Here is a 21,093-nt window from a genome sequence, read left to right as displayed (position 1 = left end):
AAAATTCAGATGAAGCTTGAGCTGTGAAGTGATGAATGCTAGAGGTGATGAATGGGGAGACTTGTCCCCATTTAACCTCTAGTGACCGGGGATCCCACACTGACAGGAGGATTCCCACGGCTGTGCATGTGTTTTTTTTTTAGCACATTTTTTTTTTGCGACTTCGAATCCTGTGTTTTTCGGGTATGGTCTATCCGAATTCCAATAGCCATATTGGAATATATGGACATATCGGGTCGAATATATGGACAACTCGAATTCGAACACCAACACTAGTGCTGAATTTTTGGTTTAATGGACTGTGTACTTTAGGGGATTGTTGCTGCACAACATCTTCTTTTGGTTCTGAGGATTTTTCCTAGCTAGGTAAGCTGATTTTTAAAGTTGGTGTGCAATGGAAAATTTAAGGTGAACCTGTAGTTAGCAAAAGGACACTGAAGGTACTTTATAAGTATCCCCTCTTCTTTATATGCATTACCCACTACCCTACCATGAATCTAACCGTCCACATTGTTTATCATCCAGAACAATACAAGACAATTGCTAATCATAATACACATTACATATTGCTCTTGCCTTAATAATTAAGCCATTTGCTTGTTCTTCAGAGATTCAAATCAAATATGACGCTAACAGGAAATGGCCGTGTTGGGGGGGAATTTGTTTACTGAGCTGCAGAAATATCATACTAGTAGGAATAATCTCCAGATAATCAGGGAGGACAGGCAAAGATAAAAATAACGATGGTACACGCTCGTTACATGGGATCTGTATTATTAGATTTCCGGGGGAAACCAGCGCTGGCTTTTGGGATAAGCTTCCTTCCCCTTCAACAAACAGGATGGACAAGCCCTCCTAAAACCAGTCACTGAATAATTGCCTGTCACAGTCACTTTCATCCCCCTTGGCCAGTGATAGAACTTTCTCCTATACTATTGTTGATATTGACCGATGAGCTAATTGACAATGATTAAAGAAGTTCAGAACCTCTGCATGGGCTCCATTAAAGCTAGACGTCAGTAAATTATATTTTACACCTTCTAATGTTTAAATAATCCCTGCAATCCCATATTGTGTAGTATATGCTTTCAGGAATGAACCAAGGGATCTGCTGCATTTCTGGAAATATTGTAAATTTTAAAGCTAAAGAATAGTGCTAGTCCCAACATCCATGCAAACAGCAATAGCCACTCCCTTGGATTGGGTATTATAAATGATGAAAAAAGAAACAGAGTATAGCCAGGGTTTTGTGCGGCAAAGAGAAATTTATATTATAAAAATCAGGTTCAGAGTACAAGTTTCCAACTAAAGTAATTTCATCCAAAGAATTAATTTGGTCTCTCCCACATTATTAAGCATGGGATGATTGACTGATTGGCTAGACAGTGAAATTCCTAATGAAATAGATACAGAACATCTCCTCCTGACACGTTTCGCCTATCGGCTTCTTCAGGAGATTTGGTGGAGAACGTTTTTCAAAGGTTGAGATAAGTTGAGGTTGAGGGAGGGATATCACAAGGATAAATACATAAGTATACAACGCAGTCTCTGGAATAAGAGTTCAATCCTATGCAGAGTTCCGCATGTGGAGGTGCTGCAGGGTCGTGTGCCCTGACACTAAAATGACTTCACTAAATATCTACGACAGGAAGGATTAGAACCATTTCCTAAATTTATTCAACAAAAATACAAATTATTCTATAGTACAGAGATTGATGGTGACAGTCCATCACTGGTTTAATTACTGACATTACAGACACCATGATACATTAGCTCCCTGTGCCAGGGTGCAGCATTGGTAGTTTCAGTAGAACTGAAGGCCACTCCCAATGATGTATTCCTTGTTACCCTTACAGAAACCCTCATGCTAACCCTTCCAGTAACCCTAAGGTTAGGTTATGATTTGCTGGAAGAACAACTGTTCCTGTGTGGATCCCAGCAGCTGGCACAAGTGCTGTACCATGCTTTTACATATTTTACAGAAGGTAATGGCAGGTAACACCAAACTGATCACTGCCACCCCCATTCACTCTCTATAGACGTCCATGGGAGAGACACTACATTAGGCATCCCACTGAGGAAGGGGTCCAGGGTCGTGAGAATCAGCATGAGAGCCAGGCAAGTAGCATTTGGAAAACAGGTCATTGGTAACGGCAGCTTCCATGTTGTTCTCAGTAAATGTTTTCTTAAACACTACACAGACAGGTACATTCACAGTGCAGCCTTTATTGGTTGCAAAAAGATTTGTGCTCCTAGTTATCCAACCCTGGGATTTACACAGTCCTTTCACACAGCTCATTACTGAGCTAATTCCTGACACTTTGTTCTCTCTTCCTATCAGTTTGTTCCTTGCATTGCAGATTTATTGTGGTGCTTCTCCACCGGTCACTCAGCTCTGCTGTACACAGACTAAGGTGTTGATATCAAGTCAACTTTATACTTATGCTGCTTGCAATAAAATGGTAATATTGTTATGTTATTAATAATTATGTATTGGTATTATAAATTAATGATTATAGAGCTGCTTTAGTTTGAGCTTTTATTATCTGCCTAGAGCTCAGCTTTAAGATGTGAGTAATATATTATTTAGAAGCAAGGACAGGTAGGGTAATAGTTATGTGCTATAGATCGGTCATGTGGAAAATTCTGCAGACATAGAAAGTGACCATCAGATGAAAATATCACCATGTCCTGAGACAAGGGTGATGAGGACAGCTGTACGGTTCTTTTCCTGAACTTCCCTCTCTATATCAGACATGGTTGGTCTTAGCAGACAGATGGCTGCAGAGCTGATCTCATAGATTATATCAAATAGCACTAACCTCCAGATGCTCCCCTCCATTAATAAGGAGCCGGGATACATTTCAGCCCATATTTCTGCCTCTTCCCTGAAGCTCACAGCATTTTAAATGGGTTTGTCCAGGTGCTCATATATAGAGAAGCATTACCCCATCTGCTGCAACCTCACATTTCCTCTGATATAAAATGCAGCCGTGCTGCCTATTATCCGCTGAGCTGCACCTCCAAGCCCTGATCTTATTATAGACTTCCCCTCCTCCCTCCTTTCCTAACCTGGCTCCAATATGGCTTCCCTTTTGCTCTATTTACCTCCCAATATACATAATAAAGGAAGGAGGAATAGGAAAGGTGGTGTTTTTGTATCCTTTAATTATAGCTCTGATGCCCATGGCAGCCAAATGATGTCATGTTTCTGAAATAAGCTACAAAATAAAGCAAACCTCTCATTAGTTGCTATAGTCAGCATCTTTTCTTTTACACTTTATGGTCCAGTGATATAAATTTGGCACAGGATATGGCATTTTGATCATAGATTAATTGATGTTTACCCCACATCAGCATCCAGGCTTGAAGAGGTTGGACAACAGAGAGAGCCACTCTGGGCTCCCTTCCTTTACACGATATGGACATGCGTACAGGAGGGGAGAGCACAGAACTCTTGCCACTTCTTCATGATTCATTCAGCAGGTTAGGGGTGAGGGGTAAGAATCTCATTACACACATTTCCCTATAGCCACCCATCTGAGTTGCATTGCAATAATTGCATGGGAAATGATCTACATTGACCATTCTTGACCTTTGGGTTCCACCAGTAGTTGTTGGAGCTTCCTTAAGCTTTGGCTGAATGACCTCCTATCTGATGAAGCCTGCATATTTCTGGGTTCAACACCATCTGGCAGAGCCATTAGGATGACCCCAGTGATATTTTAGCTGTCTAGAAGGTGACATGTTGATTTACATTGTAAAGGAATTCTTTTCAGATAATTACTGTAATGGCAGCATCTTCCGCACGACCCTCAATTATTTAGTTTTATATATATCAGGGGTTCCCTGAAATCTGAACTTGTTTTTAACGGTCCTTCTAGTATAAACTGGATCACGATTACCCAGAGCAATGAATTTGTGGTACATATAACATGGACAGCATGGTTGGCTCAGTAGGTAATGTTCCCACCTTTGCAGCAGTAGGTCCCAGGTTCAACTCTTGGCCAGGACACTATTTGCAAGGAGTTTGTATGTTCTTCCCACGTTTGTGTTGGTTTTCTTTAGGCAAACCAGTTTCCTCCCACCTCCCAAAAACATGCAGTTTATTTGGCTTCCCCTCAAAATAGACCTTAGACTGTGATAATGAAATAGGGGCATGAGATTGTAAACTTCTTTGGACAGTTAATGACATGACTATGGTCTGCAAAATAGATCTTTATCAATATAATAATATATTAAACATTTTATACAAATGATTTGCCTGTTGTTCCAAGGTTAGGTTTCGGGTCAGGAAAAAGGTATAGGCTTGGTTTAGGTGTCAACTAGTACCAAATCTTTGGTGGAAAACTCTCGGACCCAAAACAACAGCACTAATATTAAGAAGGTGAAAACAAATATGAAACGCCAGTCAAGGATTCATTCATTTAGCCTCAACCCAAAATTGAAACACTGGTTGATGTTTAGGATATGTGAATGAGCTGCACTTCCACCTGGCTGATATGTCATTTGCTTGTCTGGCCTCACCTAAGATAAGCCAGAGGATTATACCTGGTAAAGGTCACAGCCAAGACACTATTCATGTCACCGGCAATGTTTGTATAAATAAGGAGAGGATATTAGTCATTCTGCAGAATAGGCAGATTCTCCTGCCAAAAATAAACCATGACTGTGCAGTGAGAGTACATACAATATGACCATATATTCTTCGCACCCCACCCCGCTGTGTCATCATTTTATTCACATGGAGGATATACAATACTGAGAAGATTAAAAACATGACAGTTTCCCATGTACAACACATAACTGTGACCTCACATTGCTCTGATCTCTTATAAGAGCTTATTTAAAATACAATCTGATTGGCTACTGTACTGTTCTGTGTAAACTACAAATATTTTTGGAAAGCAATAAAACAATTTAAACAGCCTCTGACTATTCCAGTAGATTCAATCATTACAGTAAAGAAAAGTTAAGCTTCCTCCTTATAGAAGTTTGTTGATGTTGCAGTACATAAATCCTCAAATTGTTTTGTGCCATACTAACCCAATGCTATGGGCACTCCTTGGTGCCCATTCCATTGTGAATGCTTAAGACACATATATGAAGATCAATGATGCATCAGCATAAATCTGGCTAAACAAAGCACAAATAGTTTAAGTTTTTGAGTTGTTAAAGTTTTGTCAGTGTTGACTATTTCAGATGTTTTATAGATAAATGCAAATGTTTTTACACTCAAAATTGCCTAATTGCTTTATGTGCTGATTTACTGAGAGCCTGCCAAGAGCAAGAATTAAGCCTGAAAATGTATGCGCTTAAGTGTCCCATTTCAAAAAAGTTGTATCTTTATAAGTGGAAAAATATCTGTTGACCCTGGCAAAAGTCTAAGGAGCTGAAAACTTACTGTACTTATTCTGCAGGGAGATACGTTTGGTTGTTGTACAATGAAAACTTAAAATATTGCAATATGATGGCATTGTGTGATGATGAATTATGTCATAACGTTTCTTTAGGACCAATATCAATTTCATGAGGTCCTACACTCTGAGGTCATGAGGTTCCACAAATTTTGCCTTTGCTAATCACTACCAAGAAGATGTCAGAGTCATCTAAATTAACATTTGAATCCAATCTCAGGGTTTGAGATGTTACCCTTACTAATGCTACTGAACTAAAACCACATACAAAAACCTAAAACCACAATAAATATTAGATAAAAATACTTGCCTTTAATTATTCAATACAACAGAACTTTAAACCATCAGCTAAATGGCACAATTTACCTGGACTTGTTCTTATAATGCTGAAGACTTTTGTAGCTTGTCCAAGCCTCTTAATCAGTTTCCATGAATAACAAAAAATTACCCCATAATTTATTTATAGCAGACACCTTAGTTCATTCACCATCCATGGTAAGAAGGCAGATTGGCCAAGAACAGGAAAAGGGGTATGAAAGTTGTGGAGCCACCCTGTACTGGTTGCATAATCTCACAGTTGGTGTCAGGAAGTCTGTGTGAGTGTTATGGATGAGGTTTTACAAATAGAACAGGGTGGTTCCACAACTCTTCCACAACACAATCCTTGTCACATTTATTGGTGTTTGGATGTCCAAACAAAATGTCCAAACTACCTATTAGGCTATAAATGCTTGGCTATTTGCTTAGCACTCATTAGAACTAAAGTGGATTGGACAAGCTGAACAGCACCACTAACATTACAAGAACAAGGGTATCTAACAACTACCATATATTCCATGACCTGGAAAAATGAGAACCTTTAAACACAGAACAAAGACATAACCCTATCCGACAATGGGATAGAAGGGAAAGAAGACGTATGCAATTCTATCTGAGAACAAATAGGATACAGGTAGTCCCTAGCTTAAGGACATCCGACGTACGGACGCATCCTAGATATGAACGGGGCTTCCCTGCTTGCTGTGTGTAGAATGGAAGCTTGAAGAGTGGAGGGGCAGTTTGCATGACTTGCAGAAATCTTTTGTTAAACACAGCTGAGGTTGTGGGTGATCTTAGGGGGTTGAGCTCTTTCTGCAGCCACCTGTAACTCTTTAATGACCAAGACAAAATCTGCAGTTGTTTCTTTTTGTATATCAAAGCACAGCTTGCTCAAGAAGTTAATGAATGTCTAGGCTCCATAAATTTTTTTTTGCTTTGTTTGTGATTAACTCACAGTGAGGATTTTATACAGTAACTGATACCATGGTGCCTAATAATATGTTGAGACAAACATCTGTCCTAATTGCATTTATTAAAATAATGTACCTGTTCCGATGTACATACAAATTCAACTTAAGAACAAACCTACAGTCCCTATCTCGTATGTAACCTGGGGCCTACCTGTGTAGAAAATATTGCAACAAATGCTACACTTGTTTAGATTTCATCTTGCTTAAAAACATCTTCAAAGCAGTGGGCTTTACTGGAAAAGCTGTGTTGTACATATATAGAGGAGTAAACAAATATTTCCTGCTTCCTACTGGACTTTCCAGAGGATTTAACTGCTGCCTATCTGGTTCTCCTATAGGGTCGTATCTTGTTTGTCTCAGCTGGAAAGCCTCCAGTGATGGATGATTTATTAGAATGCTGCTTCCAGGGGACTGTGAGAAGGAGCTGAACTCTCACCTCGGACCCCCAGCAAACCCCCAACAGCCTCATACAGAAGGCAAGCAGATGGCTTAGGACAGGAACTATAACCCTATGTTACGATGCTACGCTATACATCATTGTCCCATAAAAAGATGTTGATTATAGAAAGATTGTTACAGAGGAAGAGTGTTAGTCAAAACTGTGCATGTGTACAATCATAAGGACTACACTTTACTTGTTTACAGATTAAATTAAGATAGGGGTGTGAGTGTGACATAAATTTGGGCTTATAGTGGATCAGTGATCCCAAATACCATATACTACAGTATGTGATCTAGGGAATGGATACATGTCCTGACGTCTTGTTGTAAGTGTTGCAATATGGTCAGAGATTGGAATGGTTCAGAAATAAAAATTCACTTGGCTCTGTTTTAAAAGACAGACACGTTTTGTTTTAGCTGTTAATGTATACCATAAAACTCTGAAATGCTTCTGAGCAATCATTATATGGTTTCCTCATTATATGTGGCAGCATTATAGTCTAAAGAAGACGTTCTCAATCTTTTTAACTTGGGAGAACCCCTCCAAATGCTTTCAGATCCTGGGAACCCATAGCTATAATTACTATATCCACATCTCATGGTACATTAGTGTAATGGTCAGTATGGAAACTTCTTCTTACATTGCTGGCCAGGGTGAAGAATCTCGCTCATTGATACCCAAAACAATCATTGGTGTCAGCTGAACTGACCTGAGCGGCTCAAAATGGACATAACATATTAAACCCCAAGCAAACTCTGGAGGAAATCCAGGGTTCCATAGATTCCTGGTTCAGAGACACGGCCTTAAAGCATTGTTCAGATGGGCACTATTACAATAACCATCTCAAGGCTGACCATGTGGCAAAAAACATGAAAAGGTAAATAGGAGAGATCAAGTTAGTTTCTAGAGGATTGTCCAAGAGTCCTATCTCTATTAGGTAATACATTTACAGTTTTTGGTGTTGTCTATACTCCTGCTTCACCCAACACAAGAAAATTGTCTCAAGAAGATACGGCTATATGTTGTATCAATCAGCTCTGCCCAATCCTATTCCAATATAGCAAGCTTTTCTGAATTCCATTAGTTATCTGATATTTCAGAGGAAACATATTTGTTGATGTCACCACTGGTAAACATTGGAATGGAGTACTTAAATTGAATTTAGGTTAATCACAACAACCAGATCCTGCTTCTGATTCAATAACCAATGCAATCCTCAGGAAAGAATTGGACTGTAAAGAGAAATTCTTGGGATATATTACTGCTTCAGTTCATAGACCCTTTCTCAAACCAAGTTACATGAAAAAGTAAAGTTCCAACAGAGGTTGTTGGGGATTCTTGAGCAGAGAGAATGATCAAATTGACATCATGTAGTAGAGAAATTAGTGTGAGAACAGTGTACCCTAATGCACTGCGCAATTTTCCTACCACCAATGCAAGAGACAATTTTTCAGCTGAACACCAAAGTTAGGTGCATTCTTCTTACTGGCTAAATTTTTTGAACAGATCACCAATGTGAAGGACATTTTTGTAACTGCCCACCAAAGTAAACAACATTCTTCTTTCCACTGATCATCAATGCAAGGGATATTTTTTATTCCACTGATCACCAATGCAAGTTAAATGGTTCCTTCCACTGACCGACAATTTAGGGGACATTTTCCCATAAACCAGTAATATAGAGAGGAATCTTTCCCCCAATGTTTACCAATGTAAGGTCCATTCTTTTCAATGATAGCCAATGTAAGTTGCATTCTTTCAAGTGACAGTCTTCTAACTGACTGGCAATATAAGTGACATTCTTCCTTCTACTGACCACCAATAAAAGGTGCATTCTTCCTCTAACCCCCTAATGTAGGTGTGCATTTCTTCCACCGATCATGCTAGTTTCTGTGATATATATTTATTTATCTATCTAGCAAGATATTCCAAGGATTCCTCCAGGAAAAGGGGCGATAAAAGGCTGATCCACTGGGTCATTACCTTAAAAAATGGCACACTTCTGTGTTTGATACAAAGGCAGGGCTTCAATGCCAAATATTCTGATGGCTGATATCCGCCCATCTATCACAATTTTTTAAGCCTGGGTGATATTCAGTTAATCAAGATGCTGTTACAAATAAGTTGGCAAGATCTTGTCAGCCTTTAAAAACTAAGGCTCTTCACTGTAGGAGAAAGTAGATTGGAGATACTTAACACCTCAGAAGAGCAATATTTTTATGCACATTGCTGTAATTTCTGTTTTCAATCTGCACCCCGGACCATCCCTGTGGAGTCAGCAAGAGTTTAGCACCAGGGATGGCCTGACAGATGGTGGGCCTCACCCAGTCCTGACACATTCTTGGCTGATGGATCTGGACAGGAGACAGCAGACTGATTTGTGTAATATAGCTATCTTCCTGCAAGGAAATGCTGACTGTACATATTGGGACCAATCACACACATAGGCTATGGTCACTTACTGGTGGCCCCGTTCTTTCCTGATCTTACGGACCCGCTACTAAGAGGAAGAAAAGAACTCTGCTTCCTCTCCTTTAGAATATGTCACTGCAGGAAACGGACAAGTAAGTTAAAAGTAAAACAGTTCTGGTAATATTAGCCACTTAACATGAAAATGATGTAGGGCAAAGGGGATATCCTTTTGTCTCCATAAGATGACAACTTCATGCATGATGGTGCACCACCAGGAGTCTTCTGGCTGCCCTGACTGCTATTTCATCCCTATTTTAAGTCATAAGACATGTCACTGTTCTTCACTCCACCATTTCTGCTACAAGTACTCAAAGGGGTTTATTATTGGACATGTACCATTGTAATTGCAACACATACCATGTACATTGTGGTAAACTATTGTGCAGGTGTGTTGTCAATTCCTATAGCAATACATAGTAATTAAAGATAATACAACACCAATAGAAATACCAATATATATATTTTGACTAAGGTTGAACCTAATATTGGAGTGATCTTTTATGAAGTATTGCTTAGGATTGTCCTGTTTGTAAAAATACCTTGCCTACCTGCATGCTGCTTTATTAGATGTAATGCACCCAGTAGAGTGACACAATGCCGAGATCCCATGTTTATAAATGGGAAGTAATCCACGTGTGTCATGATGGGTACTCACCTTCACACTTCTCATTTATGCACCATTTTCAGCTTATTACTTGCAAATCACACTGAACCTGATTATCTTGAGTGGCCCTCAAATTGGTTGCAACATCTATGAAAATCACATTGCTTGCTCAACATTGCATATTATAGAACAGAAGAATCAGATCAGCAGGCTGTTAGGACAATCCCAGCAAGCCCCTGGGACAGGGGTTTTCTAATGTAGGATTTTCCCATAATCTAGAGCACTATGCCTGAAATATATTTAATGAACCATTACATAACAACTCCCAACTTCCTATCAATTCTGCCAACATTGCTCGCTGGACTGGTCTTTGGAAATGTTTTACACATTGACAGCAAGAGACAACCATTTGTGTCTATTTCTGTTTTGTACTTTTTAGTAACAAAATAACTATTATTTATTCTTGCTTTATCCTATTTCATAACTTCAAGAGCTAAATAATAATATACACAGATGCCTTTTTTTATTCTTAAAACAGAGCTGTACTCAAATGTTATTTCATTTCTATGGATATCTACAGAATTTGAGAAAAGCTGGATTACTTATGCTGATTCATTTTCCCGACACATCCTAATGCCTAATTACCAGTCCATTCAACATTGCCTAGGAAAATGGATCATTTTGTTTTTCAGAAAAGTAAATATTTAGTTATGTGATCCCTGCTAAAACTAGGAACAAATTAGTTTTTTGGTCTGCGCCTTTTCAGATCATGTGAACCAAGGTTTTCTGTCATGTGATCAGCAGTAAAGGAAGCTTGGACATGTTTTAACTGATAAGATATATTCAGCAAAGGAAATGTTTTTATTATTTTAGTTCCAGATGACACTGAATGTCACTTTGCCCTTGTATTTGACATAACAATTTCAGATGTTCCAGAGAACAACTGTGCTCAAATATGGATGACATCTAACATTTCCCCTCTCAACATTCTTCATTGGGGAAGTGCTATTCCAAGTCTGAGAAAATCCCACAGAGATTCATTAATTTGGGCAATCATTCTGAGGTTGGCAGAGCCAAGAAGAAAACCCATTTACAAGAATCATTTACACGTGTGAAGGAAATCCGACTTGTGCACACACGTAACTCCAGTTGTCTTGTGACTTTTTTTAGTATGTTAGGGTGTGTTGACAGCCCATTAAATTTTTATAAGCTGTCTTAATGCAACACACAATAACACATCATGTAATGCGTAATCCACGTGTAATAATGCAATGCATAGATCTAAATGTGTAAAGTGTTTTACCAAATGTATATTTGTCTGACTGGCACAACTACACGGTTTTGTCGGTTCAAAGCTGTTCATCTCTTGGCTGCAGAACAGAAGATGACACAGAAGAGCAAAGATCCAAATCCCTGAATGTGTGGATGGTGGTTAGAAACACGAGACGTTATCATACAAAAGTTCCCTGTCTTATTATTGTGGGTGTATATTTATTTATGTCCTATGAAGTCACTGGGTGCAGAAAGAACAAAGCATACAACATAAATCTTCTTTCTCTTAAATCTTTTGATCTTTGCAAAGAAAATTAAATACCACCAGGCAGCTGTAAAGCACACATATCATGATGGATATGTACAAATGGAGAAGCTGATATCCTTGTCCTTCACTATTAAATGGAGTTATGGAATAGTCTTCTACACATACTGGCACAGTCACTGTGAAAATATTGCCTGAGGATGCCTGTCTTGCTATTTAGGCATGTGTGTTTATAATCAGAATAAACATTGTCCGCAGCCTTGTCTTCATGAATTCAACAGCTGACCCATTTTTGATTCCTTTACTGGGAACAGAGTGATCAGAAATATTGGTAATTATATGAAAGTACACAAGTTGTTTTTGTGTACAAATGAGCAATGAAATCGGATTAGGTACTTTCAAGTGGTTCATCTTTCCAGTGGTTCACACCATGCCCACCACATAGTTGGAAGGGCAGAGTTTTTCTTTTGGACTTTCGAGCAAGTGACTGATGATAGATAAATGGATCTGACTAGGGAAATGGATCTGTTCTAGGGAAATAAGTTGTGATTTTACCTTTATGCCACGGTCGAAATCTTTCTCCTGATGGGCACACCTGCACAGTTGTTGCTCTATAGACTTTCATCTGCTAGAGCAGGAGTCAGCAAACTCCGGACTTTAAGCCAGATAGGGCCTATTCGGTAGTTTGTTCCAGCCTAATGCTCCCTGGCCGATATGGCCTAATCCTGGCCGGCAACCTGTGGCGGAGCCAGAGCCCTGGAGCCACATGCGGCTCTTGAGCCTCCGTGTGGTGGCTCCCTTACCTATTTACAGCGGCTGGTGTCAACACATCCAGCGCCAGGGTAAATAGGGAACATTCCCTCTCCTCCGTATGCATTGCGGGGGAGGAGGATTTCCCTTCAGGGGGCGTTCCTGGGGGCGGAGCCATTGGGGCAGAACTCGAGAGAAAGTCTGGCCTAGTGTGCTCCTGCCAAACCCTGAAACGACCTAGTGGCCAAAGAAGTTTGCTGACCTCTGTTCTAGAGAAAGCTCAAATTGTAAAATTCTGTTGGAATCAACTGGCCAGAGCAAAGGAGTTTTTAGCAAACAGGTCATAAGACTCTGCTAGGTTTACATGTGGAATATAGGAGAATGATTTACTTTATGGCAGAATAGATTATTAATAATATTATTATTATTATTAAAATTATTAATAATAATAAACAAGATTTATATAGCGCCAACATATTATGCAGCATTGTACATAAAATAGAGGTTGCAAATGACAGACCAATACAGACAGTGGCACAGGGGGATAAGAGAAATTATTCTTCAGGTATGTTCAAGCAGAATTAAAAAGATTTCCCTACCTGCAGTAATAGGACCTTGGGGGAGAGCAGAAAAGGTAGCAGCAGATGGAGCTCATTGCTCAAGTTCCTTACATTTTTGGAAAAAGTTAGCCTATATACCCCTATAATCCATACTCATATGATCAATGGTGGTTAGACTGATCCTTTAAAGTGAACCAATGCTTTGTCCGTGCAGGTTTGAGGACTTTCTCCATGCCAACCCTTATCACAGAGACGGGTGAAAACATTATTATTTTTATCCAGTATTTTTATAGCGCCGACATATTACACATCCCTGTACAAAGTCCATAGTCCTGTTACTAGCTATCCCTCAAGGGATCTCACAATCCGATGTCCCTACTGTAGTCATTAACAACTTTTGGGGGGAAGCCAATAAACCTAACTGCATGTTTTTGGAACATGAATGGGGTGAACCTGTTGCTTTGCCCTTAAAGGCCAATGAACAGATTCATGTTAATCCCTACATAATACAACCACTGCTACCAAATATTATATTTATAACATTACATAGACAACCTCAAAGAGAGAAATTAATTTATTAAAAAAAAGTAAAATGAATACAATTCTCCTGAGCATGGAAAATCCCTGGCAACAATGGGCTGTGAAGGAGGCGTCCGAGAAGTGACATCATAAGAGCTCGAAATCTACTTTAGGGTCACTCTAATCATGAATGATCATTGACTGTAGCACCACTGCCGGAAAATATTGACTCATACCAGGAAATACTTCATAATAACAGGGAATTTCTAAGTACTGTGATTTAGTAAAGGAAAAAATGTGCCCCTGTGACCCCGAAATTCCAGTACTGATATTACCTGGCATTAAATGACGCTATGTTAACCAGTAACCAAGTACATAATAGAGGCAATTCTGTGTTACTAAAAAGGTCAAATATCTTATAATGAAACATTCAGATAATGACATGGTAAATAGTGAGCAGTGCCTACATGGTTTACTTAGTGCTACTTTATATCTCTCATTTTTTTGTGTGATTTTGTGATATTGTTCTGGTGGAATGATGTATTCATGGGCATAAGGCTTAGTAAATATAATGTTTTGCATTCAACCAACCGACCGGAATAATTTTCTGGTTGGTAATTGTTTGGAATTGGTGGAAAGTCAGGAAACACTACACACAGGATTCTGCCCTCCTGATCCCATTTAGAAAGTGATCCCAGATAGAAATGATCAGAACAAGCTCCATATCTGAATGATAAACTTTTTTACAGGCCGGGCAGGGTTGCTAACTAGATAAAAACGGGGTTATAGTTTCACTTGAAATGAGTCTAAAGGTACCTGTACACGCAGTAAATGTAGGTCAACCTAGGTCGTCTGAGACATATTTTATCAGCAATCAGACGGCACACAGACCCAACCCAGCTGTTATCCACTTGTTCTGATGTGACCTCACATCAAGATTATTCAGGGCTCCTTCTATTCCAAATGCAGTTCCTTTATACAGAATACCACATTCATAGCTATCATACATAGGTTCCCAAACCCTTAAAACCTATCCAAACTTGCCTACCTCTTCTTCTGTCTCCTAAACCCTCACTACTTACCCACCATTTCATATCTCCCCTCCTATTGTGTGCTACTTCCCCCACCTTTTAGATTGTAAGCTTCTTTGTGCAGGGTCCTGTCCTCCTCCTGTATCATTTTCTACCTCTATTTAATGTACAATGCTGTGTAATATGTTGGAGCTTTAAAAAATACATGTTAATATTAATGATAATAAACGTAATCAAAATATATTTTATCAAAAGTAAAATATAATTGACAGTGAATACAGACACTTCTGGCCCCAAGTGCACCTGGGCTCCAAAGCTGTTGCATGGCGTGCTATGACTATAGTCATACTCTTGCTTATCTAACATCAGAAATGTACACAAGTAATAAAAATCGCTTTATTATGTTATGTGAGCATACATGGGGTGAAACTACAAGAGCTTTTACGCTTAGGGAAGTGACCTGGGATCAAAAGGTAAGCCAGAAGGTCATTGTACAAAAATACCTAGTAAAATCTCAAGCTGGGGCCCCTGACCTCTGGGCCCTGGTGCTACTGCACTGTGCACTAATTTTAGTTACACTTCAGCCACTGATATAAAAATCCGTGACACAAAGTTTTGTAAATACTGTCCAATTATAATCTTGCAGAAAAGTTTTATTAATAGTTATAATAATGGAATAAAGTAAGCAGACATGGGGCAGATGGAACCAGAAATCCAGGCCCCTACATCTAGAGAAGGGGGAAGGAGACGAGGTCAAGCCAGAACCAAGACCAAAAGTATAGAAATGCAAGCTTATAAAAAAACAGGAAAGAATGCTTTAAGGTAAAAAGGCTTTAATAACATAAAAATCAATTTTCAGCACTGGCTCCATCACATCATTACAGCTGAAGCCTCTATACTCCTTGTGCTGGGACCCTGCGTAACAAATCATACATAAAAGTCTTTTCTTGGAAAACAAAGTAACATTCAAATGTTTGAAATGACATTTACAAATAATGTGACCGTCTTATGCTTGCCCTGAAACATTTCTAACTTATCTAAGAACAAATGTGCTTTACCATAAATCTTATTATCCAGGAATACAAATAAGAATTTCAAGCAGCTTGTCAAATAAAACTATCTTTCATTTTTTCAGTACATTAAATGTTGTCACCACTGAGTAGATCATGTAACATTGCATTGTTTACATTTAGCCGGCGTGGGAAACAAGGACGGCCTTTGCCTTCACATCACTTTCTGCACTTCATTTATGTAATTACTGGAAACAGATCACAAACTGGTGAAAGGAGCAGATTATGTTTAGAGTAAATCTATAATGGAACTGTCATCGTTGACGTTATGAAGAATACAATTGCTTGACTATCTCAGGTTTTAATATTGAATCACTAACCTGCAGATTAGGAAAGTCAGAATTTCTTTTCTGTATACTTACACTGCATTTTGTAAACCAGCATGGGATCGTAATGGCGTTCTTCATATACCTATCAACGGTTACGGTGTAGGCAGCACATTTGTGCAGCACATCAAGACTATGAGGAAGGTATGAGAAATGAGATCTGAGGTGTCTTCCGCTTTTAACAATTGTCTGACAATTATTATTATTAATATTATTACCAGGATTTATCTAGCGCCAACATATAATGCAACGCTGTACATTAAATAAAGATTGCAAATGACAGACGAATACAGACAGTGACACAGGAGGAGAGGACCCTGTCCCGAAAAGCTTACAATCTAGGAGGTGGGAGAAGTAACACACAATACGGCTGAGCAGTAATTACTCATAGCTTAGCATAGGCTGTCTTCTTCTAGCAGTTTGTGATCTGTCTCTACAATGGTTACATGAGTGCAGTGCAGATATCATGACAATTATGACAATAAAACAAATAGGTATATAGAACCTTTATTATTTTAGTATTTGCCTGAAGTTGCAGACAAGCTGAATGTAAGCAATCCAAGCCTGGGTCTGTGATAACAGTTTCTAAAGCACTATAAAAATATATTTTTTACCTAAATATATATTAAAAAGTTAATATTTTATAACTGCATTTATTCATGTCCTAAGCAACAACTGCATGATTTATCCAATAATATTTTCTGTTCCCACTTGAGAGTCACCACCCCCAAATAATTGAAAGTGGGCTCATCTAGCCTGTTCATATGACCATTGTCAACTTCCTTAGCAGTCACATATTACCAGCTTCATATACATAAACCAGTAGGAATAGAAGCATAGTTTTACCCACACAGATCAGTCAAGTTCATCAATATTTCCAGCAAAGTTTAATAAAAGCTATCTTTTATCAAGTCTTTTGAACATGCCCCCATATGTTGCCATTATTACACACTAACTCAGCATACTGCTTTATGCAGGATAAAGTCCGAAGAGCTTGCAGTTAGCAATGTACAGTGTCTTATGATATCCCCATATATCAATTACATCTATAAACAGACCAGCATTCATTTACAAAGTATAAAGTTGTAGGCAGATTCCATACATAGTTAGACATCCAATCATTCATTCATATCACTGGATCCAATAGCTAAAATCTAGAACCCTGCCAGAATTTCATAACCTCACTTCTGAAGAGCATAGCAAAATATTCTACAAACCATCATAACATAGGTTAATAATAAGCTTGGGACTAGAAGCAATAATATATCTTATTATAGATACACTGAGTCTGATTTATTAACGCTCTCCAAGGCTGGAGAGGATACACTTTTATCAGTGAATCTGGGTTATCCACCCTTAAATAGATTTTCTATTTGCTAGCAAATGTTTTGAATCCATTCCAGGTTTGCTGGATCACCCAACTTCACTGATGAAAGTGTATCCTCTCCAACCTTAGAGAGCTTTAATAAATCAGGCTGATTGTACAAATATATTTACTATATTACTCTGTTTACAGTTTTATGGAAAGCTAAAGAATAACGTACCCTGTACAATATTACAGATCTGTAATGGAAATGTGATCTTACCATGACCAGTGCCGGATTGGGGCTGCAGGATTTAGACACTGCGTTAATCCTCATCTATAAACCTTTTATCATAGAAACTGATGTCATATATTTCGGTAGACAATAATGAGTATATATTGTGGATAGTAATTGGTTATTACAACCGAAATAGGTAAACCTTTTATATAGTTTGATGTGTCTGTATGTATATATATGTGTGTGTGTGTGCGTGTGCACCAGGGTGCGTTGCATCTACATACATGCACAGATCATTTCTAAAAAATATTGGATACCTATATGCATTTATAACAAGTACAAAATATGACACAGGAGGAATAGAGGACCCGGCCCAATCAAGCTTCCAGTCTAATGCTGTATTATCAGTCTCCTTGCTAATCCCTCCATTGACATCCCTGTAGAATATTGCAGTCTTGCTGCAGTCATCCTGCAGGAAGAGAAGCAGCACTGACCTGGAATTGGAGCTGTATGCAGAGGGGTGATCTTTGGAGGTCCTGGGTACCTAAGATGATATCCTTCATACAGATGAATACATCCAACCTTCAGATTGCTCTCCTCCTTGTCACATCCACAGCAGACTCCAGGCTCTGACTCATTCACTACACAGAGCCAGGGAGGAGCCTCAGCAAATTCACCTTCCCCTGCCCTGACTATGGAATCCCTAAAGATTGTGACATCACATTCCTAGTAACCCCTCCATGGCTACATGAAGAAATGCTGTGATCATGTCCTCATCATATCCTGGAAATGATTACCAATACAAAGATTTCTACTGATAGGATATGAATATCTGGGATCAGTGATTTATATGTTTCTTATTCCCCTAAGTGTATTAAAGAGAAGTGTCGAATTCATTTTTTTATTATTATCAATAAACAGAATTTATATAGCGCCAACATAATGCGCAGCGCTGTACATTAAATAGGGGTTGCAAATGACAGACTGATGCAAACAGTGACACAGGAGGAGGAGAGGACGCTGCCCCGAAAAGCTTACAATCTAGGAGGTGGGGGAAGCAGCACATAATAGGAGGGGGAGATACAGATTGGTGAGTAAGTAGTGAGGGTTTAAGAGACAAAAACAGGTAGGCAAGAATGAAAAGATGGGTTTTAAATGAGCAGAAAGTAGGAGCAAGCCGAATAGGACGAGGAAGACCATTCCAGAGTGTCGGGGCAGCTCTAGAAAAGTCTTGGAGCCGTGCGTGTGGTGAGGTTATAAGAGAGGAAAGTCATTCATATTGCTAAACCTATTCTGATAACTGTGTGTAATCATATGTATTAATGGTATAATAGTAATAATTGTTAGCTTAATTCACATATTTACAGTCAGATAAAAAGTGAAACTTTCAGTAAAAAAAATGGCTTTATAAGTGTAAAACCATCAATCCCTCCACAAAAAGAGTCCACTAGGTCCCATGCCATCCTGTCTCCCTTCTTTTTTCTAGGGTGGTTGGACAACGGGTGCTGCCATCTTCTTCCAGGCTCTTCTTTTTATGTCTGCGCAGGCATGAGTTTCTGCCCCTAATGAATGGGAGCTCAAGGCCTCCCGGGATACCTATGTCACACATCCTGGGAGGCTCTTGGGTGCCCCTCCTGCGCATGCCTAAGTACCCTACACGCATGCGGTGAGATCAGTACGTTTTTTTCCCCAACTACGTCACCCGATCTCGCACCTGGGTCAGGTGACATAGTAAGAACAACCCGAAGACTGATACTGGGACCATGCGGGACCCGATGGAAGAGACCTCCAGACCGATTGACTGAGCTGCAGGATTGAAAGTAAGTGGATTTTTTTTTGTTTTGGCCATTTTTGAGTTTAGTTCCCCTTTAAGATATGTATAGACGTTAGACAAAAGAATATACAGCATACTATTTATATATAAATATATATAGTAATTATTTGCAGTCCATTCCAGATGACTGTACAGACTGCAGATACAATTGGTATGAGATTGGATAGTAACTACTGTACGTTACTTCCTTTACCCTCACAATTTACATTTGACAACTTTACACCTAATATTCAAACCAATGCACTTGGATGGTCATTCGATTTAACAGAGAATCCTCATTCTTCACTACTGTTTGTCACAAGATTCAAGAACGGGTAAAGAACATTGAGTCGGCCGACCTTCAGACATTGTTCTTTTTTACCAACATTTATCTAGCATGTGTACAATCCTTAAACTAAACCCCACATTACTTGCCTGTCTCTGTGCAGGGAAGTGTAAAACAATAAAAACAGATGGCAAAAAGCATTTCTAGAATGTAACAGAAGTGGAACAATAACGGATCTATGCTGGCGCTGTGGTAAAGAGTATGGCACCATGTTACACATGTTCTGGTCCTGGCCGATGATACGTCCCTTTTGGGATCAGGTGAGTTTTTTTATGCAAAAACTTATCACTCACCATACCTGAGGATCCAGGCTTCTTTCTGTTACATTATATCACCTCTCTAATAAAACTTAGAAAACATTTTATTCTCTGACATTATAGCAGCCAATTCCTGCATACCGACTTGTTGGAAGTCTACTTTACCACCATCAGTAGGAACATGGATCTGAAAGGTCAACAACAATATATTAATTGCAGATCCCACAGCAAGTGTAAGGAGTACCTCTAAAAAATTCAGTGCTATCTGGGGTAGTTGGATATAATATACTCCGGAATTTAAGTGCCACATGGACCCTAACATTTCATGACTTTGCATTATATAATATTATGCGACCTTTGTGGCTGGCTGTAAGTGAATGATTTATGGACTCCTTTCTTTTCTTCAGCAAAGTGGACTGTATTATACTGACACTTCTCTTATAAGCACTATTTTTGTCATCCCATATAGACAACAGGTTTTGTTACCATTCCCTTGTTGTTTATAATGTGTTATTGTATGTTATTCATTTTTGTTTGATTTATACTTGAAAACCCCTAAATAAAGAATGATTTAAAAAAAAGAAGTGGAACCATGCCATGCAGTCAAAATATCTTATACTGGGGATTTTTTCTATATCTGTTTATTAAGGAGTTTTGTAATTGACACAAAAACAAAGAAAAGAATACAGTAAGGCTAAGTACACACTTGCAATAACTGTCATTGGAAAGGATCTTTCACGATCCTTTTCATGGACATATGACTGTGCGATGCATGAATGAGCTCCATGGAACTCCATTCTGCTCTATGGAGAGGGGAGGGGGAACACAACTGAGCGGCACCCCACTGTGCTCTCTCTCCACTTACATTACGATCGTTCCTCGTCCACGGTCCTTCGGATAATGGACGACGAGCACTGTACACACACCAGATTCGCGTCCGATATCAGCCCTGAGCCCATTATCAAACGAGAACCGTTGCATGTGTGTACCTAGCCTAACACTGGGAATTTTTTTTTTGTGGGTTTATCAATTTGCAAGTTTTTAAGTTTTTGTGTCCTAATTCTTTTTGGTCCATTTACCTAGGGCAGGGGTCAGCAACCTTTGCTATCAAAAGAGCCA

General features: G+C 39.0%; 1 protein-coding gene across 2 annotated transcripts in view; it reads right to left on the bottom strand.

The window, feature by feature from the left end:
* LOC140344031 (cdc42 effector protein 2-like) overlaps window positions 1-18,211 on the bottom strand; it is a 20,533-nt gene extending 2,322 nt beyond the window's left edge. The window contains exon 1 of one of the 2 annotated variants that reach the window (XM_072430937.1): window positions 18,053-18,211. The gene's annotated coding sequence lies outside the window, so the exon portion shown is untranslated. Of the gene's footprint in view, window positions 1-2,822; window positions 2,955-18,052 lie in introns of those variants that run through there. The other variant, XM_072430938.1, reaches the window with a different exon arrangement.
* Between the last annotated feature and the right edge of the window lie 2,882 nt (window positions 18,212-21,093).

Source organism: Pyxicephalus adspersus, chromosome Z, assembly GCF_032062135.1.
Source record: "Pyxicephalus adspersus chromosome Z, UCB_Pads_2.0, whole genome shotgun sequence".
In the NCBI taxonomy this organism is placed as follows: domain Eukaryota; kingdom Metazoa; phylum Chordata; class Amphibia; order Anura; family Pyxicephalidae; genus Pyxicephalus; species Pyxicephalus adspersus.
The sequence above is the reverse complement of the archived record's forward strand: the minus strand, read 5'-3'. Positions and strand labels throughout refer to the sequence as shown.